Source organism: Bos mutus, chromosome 1, assembly GCF_027580195.1.
Source record: "Bos mutus isolate GX-2022 chromosome 1, NWIPB_WYAK_1.1, whole genome shotgun sequence".
NCBI classification, from domain to species: Eukaryota; Metazoa; Chordata; class Mammalia; order Artiodactyla; family Bovidae; genus Bos; species Bos mutus.
Genome location: NC_091617.1, coordinates 110690225 through 110701697, shown reverse-complemented (window position 1 = coordinate 110701697; position 11473 = coordinate 110690225). Strand labels below are relative to the sequence as shown.

Sequence of the window (11473 nt, the reverse complement as noted above, 5' to 3'; positions counted from 1 at the left end):
ACCTGAAGCCCCAGTGGCCGAGACCTCTTGGGAGGATTAACGCGAACGCACCCTGCAGCCGGGGCGGGGCATCGCACGAGCTCCGGCGCTGTGAGCGCATGCGACTGTATGGAAAGCGTGGGTCTCGGTCATTGGGCCCCTGCAGGCACGTGGGGGCGGAGTCAGCTAGGCCTGTGCGGATAGCCGAAGGTTTCTACGGTGCATCCTCTGATTCTCGGCGACTCAGTGAGGGCTTGTCACTAAGCTCAGTTCAGTTTAGATGCTCAGTCGTGTCCGACTCTATGCGATCCCGTGGACTGCAGAACGCCAGGCCTTCTGTCCTTCACCAACTCCCGGGGCTTGCTCAAACTCCTGTCCATCCAGTCGGTGATGCGATCCAACCATCTCATCCTCTGTCGTCCCCTTCTGCCTTCAACCTTTCCCAGCATCAGGGTCCCTTCCAATGAACCAGTTCTTCTCATCAGGTGACCAAAGTATTGGAGCTTCAGCTTCAGCATCAGTCCTTCCAATGAATATTCAGGACTGATTTAGTCACTAGGCTGGAGGTGGGCAAAGCCCAAACAATGGCTGGGTATTTTGTGATACTCCTGCTTTCATGGGCCGGGTAGAAACAGTGAGGAGAAGGATTGCGTTTATGGAATTTATTTAGCAGGCAGAGACGGTTTGTGCCCTCCAGAGGGTAAAAAATAGTCCTGGCTAAAAGGCTAAGCGCCTTCCTTACAATACCTCCTTATTCCTGGAATGAATGAAACTGCTCAAGGCGCGCTAGCTTTCTTCCTAGTCTGTTTTTCAAAGTGGGGGAAGAAGTTTAGGGGAACTGGTGTCTGCATAACTAGTTAAATTGGATAGATTGGAATGATTCCTTATCGTTCTATTTTTTAGTTACTGTAAAATATCTAGTAAAAACCAAATATTAAAATTTTGTTTCTTGTTAACAGGTGTGCGTTGTTGAAATGATCACGGAGAACTTAATCTTGAGCAACCTGTAGCGCCTATTTGCAGGTCTGGAATAGAAACGCAGACTGGAACACCAGTGGTAGCCACAGGGGGCAAGGAGAGGGTGGGATGAATTGGGAGATTAAGTTTTACATAAATACACTATCAAGTGAAGTGGGAACCTGGTGTATAATACAGGGAACTCTGTTTAGTGCTCCCTGAGGACTAAGGTGGGTGGGATGGGGTGGGGGGAGGGAGGTCCAAGAGGGAGAGTATATATGTATACATATAGCTGATTCATTTCATCCTACAATGGTAACTTAACACAACGTTGTAAAGCAATTATAGTCCAATAAAAAACTAGGTTACATATACCAAAAAACCCCCCACAAAACTAAATCCTAAAATTAAAGAGGGATTTCCCTGGTGGTTTAGTGGTTAGGGCTCTGCACTTTCACTTGGGTGACCCAGCTTTGTTCCCTGGGCAGGGAACTAAGATCTGGTAAGTCCCGTGGCTTGGCCAAAAAGAAAAACATATAATTCAAGATAAACATACTAAATCTTACACCATTTAAGAGAGAAAGCATCTTATTGTTGGCCTCTTCCATATATAAATGTTGACATTTTGACAACTGTTTATCTCAAAATTATTCAGGGAAGAAAAAGTTTGGATTCCTGAAGATGGACCTTAAATTTGAATTAAAAAGTTACACATTTATTAAATGTAACCTATAGTTTACACATGAAACCAAGCTATACAAATAATGCATTTCTGAAGACTAACATTCTGTAATGTTTCGGGAAAGTTTTGGCAGAGATGGTAGTTGTTAGGTGAAATTCCATTTGTAAGCATCAAAGGTCTATGTACTTGCTGAGAATTTTTTTTAAGTACTTAGGCATATTAAGTTAAAAGTAAATACTTGCTGAATAGTGAATTATGTAATAGAAAGTTTAATACTAAGCTAGTAAGTATGGAAGTGGAAATTATTTCCATTTCAAGACTAATTTTATAACATATTACAAATTCCCATTCATATTGTCAGCATCCATTTAGATTTACATGTTGCAGAATAGCTATCTGTGTGTGTGTGTGCTTTTTATCTTGCCCATAAGTTCTTGGTATAATCATGATTAAATTCTATTCAATTTTTATATGGTTAGAGAATTTCTTTCATTATTTTTAAAAAACTGGATGTATAGGTAAACTGAATCCTTGCATGTTCAAAAAATGTAGTTGTTGACTTCCAACTTCTACTATTACTGATAAGGAAGAAATATTCACCTGATTTTATTTCTTTTGTAAATAGGTTGTTCTTTCTGTCTGATACTTGTTTTTTTCTTAATTTCTAGATGTGCCTTTTATAAAATAAATCATAATCCTTTCTGGTTATATTCATTATCTATTGCTGAGTAACATATTACCTCAAAACTCAGCACTTTAAAAGAGTAAACATTTTATCTCACAGTTGTTGGCTAGGAGTTCAGAAATGGTTTAGCTGGGTGTTTCTGGCGTGGTATCTCTCACAAGGTTGCAGTGAGATGTCAGCTGGGCTGTCAATCATCTGAATGCTTGACGGGCTGGAGAATCCATTTCCAAGATGGCACACTCATATGGCTGTTGGAAGGAGGCCCCAGTTCCTTGCCATGTGAAGCTCCCTGTAAAACTGGTTAGATAGTTTTCCAACATGGTGGTTGGTCTCCTGCAGAAAAGGTGGTCTAAGAGAAAGAGGAAGGAAGAAGTTACAATGCTTTTATGACTCAGTCACAAATGTCACATACTGTCACTTTTTTAAAAATCTCTACTATATTCCATTCATCAGAAGCAAGTCATAAAGTCCAGCCAACACTCAAGAGAAGGAGAATAAAGCTCCACCTCTTGAAGAGAGACTTCCCTGGGGCTCAGGCAGTAAAGTGTTTTTGAAGGGAAGCATGTCAAAGGATTTGTAAACATAGTTTAATCTGTCACACTGGGAATCAGTGAATCATTTCAATCTGAAGATAAAAATCTTCCAGTTCAGTGAAGTTTTCTTGTATTATTAAAAAAAAAATTACATGTAATAATTTATCTGTAGGTTTTTAAGGGTTTTAAAAGTTGCGACATTCTCATGAAGGAAAGGTGCAATTTTGGCTTAATTCAAGTGTAGGTACCAATAGAAGGACTTTGATATATTATAAATCATTTGAATTATAATTTGCTATTGTATTTGTCATCTAACCCATAAATCCTATAGGTTGCAGAGTTAATATTAACTATATTTACATATATTAAATATTTATATATTAATTTATAACTATTTATATTATTATTGTTGTTAATATAACTAACCTCAGCATACCAACTCTGTAATACCTACACCTACTCTGATACTGTATTCAGTACCTCTGATACCAATATTGTTACTGATGTTTCCTAGAGCCTCAAAGAAACTCTAGGAACGTCAAGGGTAAAAAAGAACATAGACTACTGAAATATGCTATAGGCCAATTATTTTTTTAGATATTCAGATGCCATAACAAAATATACTGAAGTCTGTTAGGCCAAGAAATTCAATAGCAATTGGTACTAGTGGATTATTATAAACAAAAAATTTGTGTCTTGTTAATGTAAGCCCTCAGAACTATTCTTGTGTGTACAGATAGCTTTTGTGTACTTATTATATCAACTGTGACCTGTGTGGACAAGTCATCCTGCATTTCTAAGTAGTCAAAACAAGTCTTTTAGTAATATATTGTTTTTTAAAGTCCAGTAAACCTGTCAGGAGGAATCCAGACATAGGTGTCTACTCTGACTATAAGTTTCTAATCTAAAACATGTGGTCATACTGGCTATGACTCAACACTCACGCACAAGCACAAACCAAGAAGTTCAACAACTAATATTAATTTGTTGTCTAAAATAATCCAAAATAATACAATTGCTTTTGACTATTTTCAGGCCAACCAATAGAGCCATATAATAGCTAATACATCTTGAACCCATCAAAAAGAAAAGATGAAATGATTACTCTTTTATTTTAAAGGCCACTTGGTTAGGCTTCCCTGGTGGCTCAGAGGTTAAAGCATCTGCCTGGAATGCGGGAGACCCAGGTTCGATCCCTGGGTTGGGAAGATCCCCTGAAGGAGGAAATGGCAACCCACTCCAGTACTCTTGCCTGGAGAATCCCATGGAGGGAGGAGCCTGGTAGGCTACAGTCCATGGGGTCCCAAAGAATTGGACATGACTGAGTGACTTCACTTTCACTTTCACTTGGTTACCTGAAGTTGATCAAACTGGTCTTTGATACTTAGTCCCCTGATTATGTACAGGCTAGCTAAAAAATACAAAATAGTTTCTAAACGTCTCATATATTTATGATTGTCCTCATTATTCCATTTTCCACAATCTGCCAGAGGTTTAAACGTTATAGCATGGCTATCCAGATCTGACATTCAAATGATGATACTGAATCAAAGAGTCCAAAGCCATCTTGGTCAATTCCTTTTCATTTAGAAGCTGAATTCTGACCAAAAGCATGTTGAGGGTGAAGGATGGGTCAGGAAATTCTAATATAAGATATGGTGCAATCTTGGTGTAAGTAACGTGTAATATAATGCCAGATATTATGTATAGTAAGCCAGCTGGTCATACATTATGTATATTTCACATTAAGTATCTAAACTCTTAAGGCTTTTTAGAGCTTCCAACCCTAATGTCTTCCCTCAACTTGATATGGCAGTTTTAAAACTTAGCTTCCAAATTCTTTATCACTTCTCCCTTTGAGAAGTAGAATCTATGTCCCTTTCCTTGAATCTAGGCTCTATGAACAATAGAATACAGATTAAGTGATGCTGGGATAATTTCCAGGCTCAAGTCTTAAGGAACTGGTAGTTTTTGCTTTCTGTCTTTTGAGATAATCACTCTTAGAATTGAATTCCATGCACCTGGAAGGGAACTAAGGCTCATGGCTCTCAGCTTTGGCTGAGCTCCCACTCAACAGCATCAGCTTGACAGCTGTGTGTGTGAGCCATCTTAAAATGGAATCTTCCAGCCCCAGGTTGAGCTGCCCTTGCAGCCATCACATGGAACAGAGGCAAGTCTTCCCCACTAAAGTGAAAAAAGTGAAGGTGTTAGTTGCTCAGTCGTTTTGACTCTTTGTGACCTCATGGGCTGTAACCTGCATCTCCTGCATTGCAGGTGGATTCTTTAATGTCTGCGCCACCAGGGATGTCCACAGTTAAGTCACGCCCAAATTTACTGTTTACTCATCATAAGGCCTTGTGGTAGTCTTCCTGTCTGACAGACAGACATTTTCCTACACATCTGGGAGCACTCCCCCGACAGGCTCAGCAAATGTGGAACAATTGTCACCACTACTATGAAAATAAGGCGGCTACTGCGGGGGACTTTCAGCCAATACTGTCGAGAGCAGCTGCTCTTTTTACATACTGAGGGCCCCTTACTCACTTCTGTTAAGTGAGTAAAGGGAGTAAAAGGGAGTAAAACTCCCTTTTCTTTGGGAAACTGGCCTTCCTTGATTGGTGCGTTTTGACAAAGCTAGTGAAACTGCCAATGTAAAACCCTCCTGGCTGCTGCTAAGTCGCTTCAGTGTATCCGACTCCATGCGACCCCAGAGATGGCAGCCCACCAGGCTCCCCATCCCTGGGATTCTCCAGGCAAGAACACTGGAGTGGGTTGCCATTTACTTCTCCAATGCATGAAAGTGAAAAGTGAAAGAGAAGTCGCTAAGTCGTGTCCGACTCCTAGCAACCCCATGGACTGCAGCCTACCAGGCTCCTCCATCCATGGGATTTTCCAGGCAAGAGTACTGGAGTACTGGAGTGGGGTGCCATTGCCTTCTCCAAAACCCTCCTGGAGGTAGCCATAATTCTTTATTGCCTTCAGTTGCCTGACTCCATCCTCTGTTACTTACACTTGAATAATCTTAAGCGTGAACACAGGGTCTACACTAGGCCTGTCAGAGTCGTGTGGATTTGCTAAAATTTACCAACCAGGCTCATACTTATAACACTGATGACCATTTAGCTTCTTTCTGGTTTGATGATTTGTTTTCTCAAAACTCCCCCAAATACACATGTAAAATGTAAAATATATATCAATATTATCAATAGTATAAATATAAAACACACACATATATTTTAAAGTTAAATTTCTGGGTTGAAATATATATTTAAAATGTAAAGTATAATATTGCCAAATGGTCCTCCAAAAAGTTTTATACTAATGTATAATGTTTAGCTGTGATTAATTGTATCTGCTTGCCCCTCATCAACCTTTGTATTTCAGACTTGTCAGTGTACACCAATATGAGAGCACCAAAATGTGATGCTATTTTTAATTGTTTTCTATTAATGATAAAAGCATATGTTCACCTTGGGAACTCCCTGGCAGTCTAGTGAATCGAACCCCCCAGAGGTCAGGGTTCAGTCCATGGTCAAGGAAGCCAAAAGCAAAGAACAACGAAAATACATATTTTTATATCAATTTTTTAAAAATTTTATTTCTTTTTTCCTATGACTTAGGGCTGAAGTTCTCAAAAACAAGGTATTAATTACATCAAAAAAGTTACTTATTATATTATTGATATTTACTTTTAAAAATTATTTATTTATTTAATTGTAGCATGTGGGATCTAGTTCCCTGACCAGGGATTGAACTCAGGCCCCCTGCATTGTGAGTAAGGAGTCTTAGCCACTGGACCACCAGGGAAGTTCCCTGTTATTTACTTTTACCAACAAAAAAAATGTCGCTCACCATCTAGTTGTACAAGAATGAAGTCCCTAGCCACTGAAGTTGCTGACCTTTGACATACCCTGAAAGGAGTTCAGGGTGAAGATCAAGAATGAGGCACTCTCTGCTCGGGAAAACTGGCAGAACAGACCTTCTCATAGTAAGCTATTTTCAGGAGAAGATTTTATGACTCAAATTTCTTGCATGTTCTCATGTCTAGAAAAGCTCTAAAATCATTAAGGGCGACATCAGCTCCTCCTGACTAGCAGCAACCTTCTACTTGGATGTTTACTCAATTGCATATACTTTGCCAAAATCACGTATACACTGATCTCTCCCTTACCTCTTCCTAGTGGTTCATCAGAACTCTCTGAGAGACTGTCTCTTGGGCTATAGTCTTCAATAAGTTCCCAAACAGAACTGAACTCACAGCTGTCACACTGTGCTTTCTTTACTTTTTTAGTTGACACTATCAATTTTTATTCCTTTGCCAGTATCCTGTTTTTCCATTTGGAAGCTTGTGGAGTTTTCCTTTGTTTTTGGAGTTCAGAATTTTCACCATGTATGTTTTTCTGTTAATCTTATTCAACATTTATTAGGTCTTTTTGAACAAAGTTTAGAATTTTTCATGAATTTAGGGAAATTTTCTTTTATAATACATTTGATTTTTCCTTTCTTTCTTTCCTCTTCATTAACTCTTCCTGGAAATCCAGTTGTTTACTGGATTTCTCTCTTTAGCCTTCTTGTTACTGAAAGTAGGGTCTGGGTGCTCGCTGCTCGAAAGCCAGTAAAGAAGCCAGATTGGTGAAAAGAAAAATTTGCTTTCTTTCAGACAACCAGGGTAGTGGTCGGGGAAGAGACACATGTCTGTCCAAAGGCCGACTCTGCCTATCCTCAACAATTAGGAGACGAGCTTTTATAGACGGAGTGGGCTACAGGCAGAAATAGCAGTCAGCTCAGACAGTCACCTTAGTCTGACCAGAGTCATCTTGATTATTTTAAGTAGAGTTAATCTTCAGCTACAGGGTCAGTTTGTTTCCATTTCTTTGAGGTCGATTCTTGGAATTGTGGCAGCTTATATCATGGCTACAGTCTGGTCATGTAGTTAACATCTCACTTGGTGGAGGTTTCAGTATCCATAAGATGGCTCATGGGATATGGCTCAGAATATTATCTATAGCCCTTGAGAAAGAACTAAAGGTCCTTGATCTTGCTTATTGACCAAACTATTATCGCATTGTCCTTTCTGACTGCTTTTCTTTGCTTTTGCATTTTCTCACTTCTCTGATTAAATTTATTCTTTGGCTAAAGTTTTTCCACAGACAAAAGGCAAGTGGAGGACATGCGTGGGGGTGGGGGTGGCAAGGACCATAAGGTCCTGCTCCATTTCATTCTCCCGCAATGTTCCCTTTTCTTTTTGCTTTATGTTACTAGAAACTTCCAAACTAGGTCTATCCAAAACAAATGGGAATTACATAATCAAAATCTGTGCATTTTGCCAGGGATTAGGGAGAGGGAGGAATGAGTAAGGGGAGCACAGTGACGCTTAGTAGAGTGAAACTACTCTTACGATACTGTATGATAGTTATATGTCACTGTTTTTGTCCAAACCCATAGAATGTGTGACACCAACATGAACTATGAACTGTGGGTGATACTGATGTGTCACGAATGTACCAGTCTGTGGGCAATGCTGATTATGGGGGAGACTATGCATGTGTGGGGCAAGGGGCATGTAGGAAATGTATTTGTGTTCTGCTCAATTCAGCTGTGAAAAAATAAGCCTATTTTTTAAAAACTGCATTTCAAAATGATGTAAACTTATTAGGAAAATGACTATAGAAAGCTATTTGCATGGGGATTGGGAAGGATGAAGGTTTGATAAATTAAGAATAGTAGATTACCAATAACTACTGATGTTTGGTAATACTGAAATTCATTATACCATTCTGTTTATTTCATACATGTTCAAGATTCTAGGTAATGAAAAGTAAGAAAAACAAACAAAAAATTGGTTAACTAATGTTCTGCTCCAAAATCACTATGGACAGTGAGGACAGCCGTGCTGTCCAAAGACGCTGCTTGGAAAAAAAGTTGATGGACCTAGACGGCGTATTGAAAATCACTTTGCCAACAAAGGTCTACCTAATCAGAGCTATGGTTTTTCCAGTAGTCATTTACAGATGTGAGAGTTGATCATAAAGAAGGCTGAGCACTGAAGAACTGATGCTTTTGAACTATGGATGGTGCTGGAGAAGACTCTTAAGAATCCCTTGGACTGCCAGGAGATTCAAACCAGTCAGTCCTAAAGGAAATCAACCCTGAATATTCATTCAAAGGACTGTTGCTGAATCTCCAATACTTTAGTCACCACATGCAAAGAGCCAACTCATTGGAAAAGATTCTCGTGCTGGGAAAGATTGAAGGCAGGAGGAGAAGGGGGCAACAGAGGATGAAATGGTTGGATAGCATCACCAACTTAATCGACATGAGTTTGAGCAAACTCTGGGAATTAGTGAAGGACAGGGAAGCCTGGCGTGCTGTGGTCCATGGGGTCTCAAAGGGTCGGACACGACTGAACGACTGAGCAACAACAGTTCAGTTCAGTTCAGTTCAATCGCTCAGCACTGTCCGACTCTTTGCGACCCCATGAATTGAAGCATGCCAGGCCTCCCTGTCCATCACCAACTCCCAGAGTTCACTCAGACTCACGTCCATCGAGTCAGGGATGCCATCCAGCCATCTCATCCTCTGTTGTCCCCTTCTCCTGCCCCCAGTCCCTCCCAGCATCAGAGTCTTTTCCAATGAGTCAACTCTTCACATGAGGTGGCCAAAGTACTGGAGTTTCAGCTTTAGCATCATTCCTTCCAAAGAAATCCCAGGGCTGATCTCCTTCAGAATGGACTGGTTGGATCTGCTTGCAGTCCAAGGGACTCTCAAGAGTCTTCTCCAACACCACAGTTCAAAAGCATCAATTCTTCGGCACTCAGCCTTCTTCACAGTCCAACTCTCACATCCATACATGACCACTGGAAAAACCATAGCCTTGACTAGACAGACCTTTGTTGGCAAAGTAATGTCTCTGCTTTTCAATATGCTATCTATATTGGTCATACTTTTCTTCCAAGGAGTAAGGATCTTTTAATTTCATGGCTGCAGTCACCATCTGCAGTGATTTTGGAGCCCCAAAAAATAAAGTCTGACACTGTTTCCCCATCTATTTCCCATGAAGTGATGGGACCAGATGCCATGATCTTAGTTTTCTGAATGTTGAGCTTTAAGCCAACTTTTTCACTCTCCTCTTTCACTTTCATCAAGAGGCTTTTTGGTTCTTCTTCACTTTCTGCCACAAGGGTTCTGCTATTTGATCTGTTTCAGAAAACAAAAACAAACTAAGAGCTGTGGAAGACTGGGAAGACCGACCTTAGGAAAAACACAGAAACCACTGCAGTCTTGACAGCAGGAGTTATAGCTATGGATTTTCAGGAAACTTTTCAAAGAACTGCTCCACCCCCAGGCCTTTGGTCTTTGAGCTTCAAATTTTTCCTGGGTTCTATTAAGAAAATTTATACCGCCATCTAGTGGTCTCTTCCTAAAACTTTGGGTGGTTGCAGATTTCTTAACTTTTCTAACTGGAATCTTCAGGATCTTCCTCAGAATTTTTAATTGCTTTTTTTGGCGGGGGCAGGGAGGAGTAAAATTTTAGTGGACAGTTCTATGAGTCTTGACAAATACGAGCCATTTTCCACAAATAGTTATAATAACCACAACCACCATCAAGATGGAATAGTTTTATCACTCTGAAAACTTCTCTGGGCTCATTTGAAATCAGCCTCCCCACCCAGCCCCCAGTCCCTGAAAAACCTTGATGTGTTTGTTTGTTTGTTTTTAATAATTTTATTTATTTATTTTGGGGCTTCCCTGTGGCTCAGTGGTAAAGAATCTGCTTGCCAACGCAGGGGACACGAGTTTGATCCCTGATCCCGGACGATCCCACATGCAGTGGAGCAACTAAGCCATGAGCCTGGCCTGTTGATCATGTGCTAGACAGCCCACGTGCCTCACCTAGTGATGCTCACATGCCTAGAGCCGGTGCTCCACAACAAGAGAAGTCACCGCAATGAAAAGCCAGTGCACCACAGCTAGAGAGTATCCCCTAGAGTAAGTCCGCACAGCAATGAAGACTCAGCATAGCCATAAATAAATAAATATCTTTAAATGTATATATTTATTTTGGGCTTCACTGGGTCTTCATTGCTGTGCAGGCTTTTCTCTAGTAGCAAGTGGGGGCTACTCTCTAGTTGCGGTGGGCAGGCTTCTCATTGCGATGGTTTCTCTTGTTGCAGAGCATGGACTGTAGAGCACATGGGCTTCAGTAGTTGTGGCTCCTGGTCCCTAGAGCACAGGCTCAAAAGTTGTGCTTAGCTGCTCTGAGACATGTGGGATCTTCCTGATCAGGGATGGAACTCACATCTCCTAAATCGGCAGGAGGATTCTTTACCACAGAGCCACCAGGGAAGATCCCCTGATATGTTTTTAATCCCTATAGTTTCACTTTTCCAAAATGTCAATTAAATGGAATCATACAATATGTAGCCTTTAACTCTGACTTCTTTCAGTCCACATAATGCCTTGGGATTCATCCATGTTGTTGCCTGTATTGATAGTTCCTTCCTGTGTACCTCCCCCCAGCCCCGCTTTTTTTTTTTTCCTGAGTAACATTTCATTGTGTGAATGTACCAGCATGTGTTTATCCATTCACTAGTTCAAGAACATTTGGATTATTTTCAGATTTTGATGATAAAAGTC

The 11473-nt window shown here is 40.5% G+C and overlaps 1 non-coding gene across 1 annotated transcript; it reads left to right on the top strand.

Annotated features, from left to right (window-relative positions):
* The first annotated feature begins 3972 nt into the window (after positions 1 to 3972).
* On the top strand, positions 3973 to 4044 carry TRNAS-GGA (transfer RNA serine (anticodon GGA)). Its single transcript has one exon. It is a non-coding gene; the product is annotated as a tRNA-Ser (tRNA).
* Positions 4045 to 11473: the final 7429 nt, after the last annotated feature.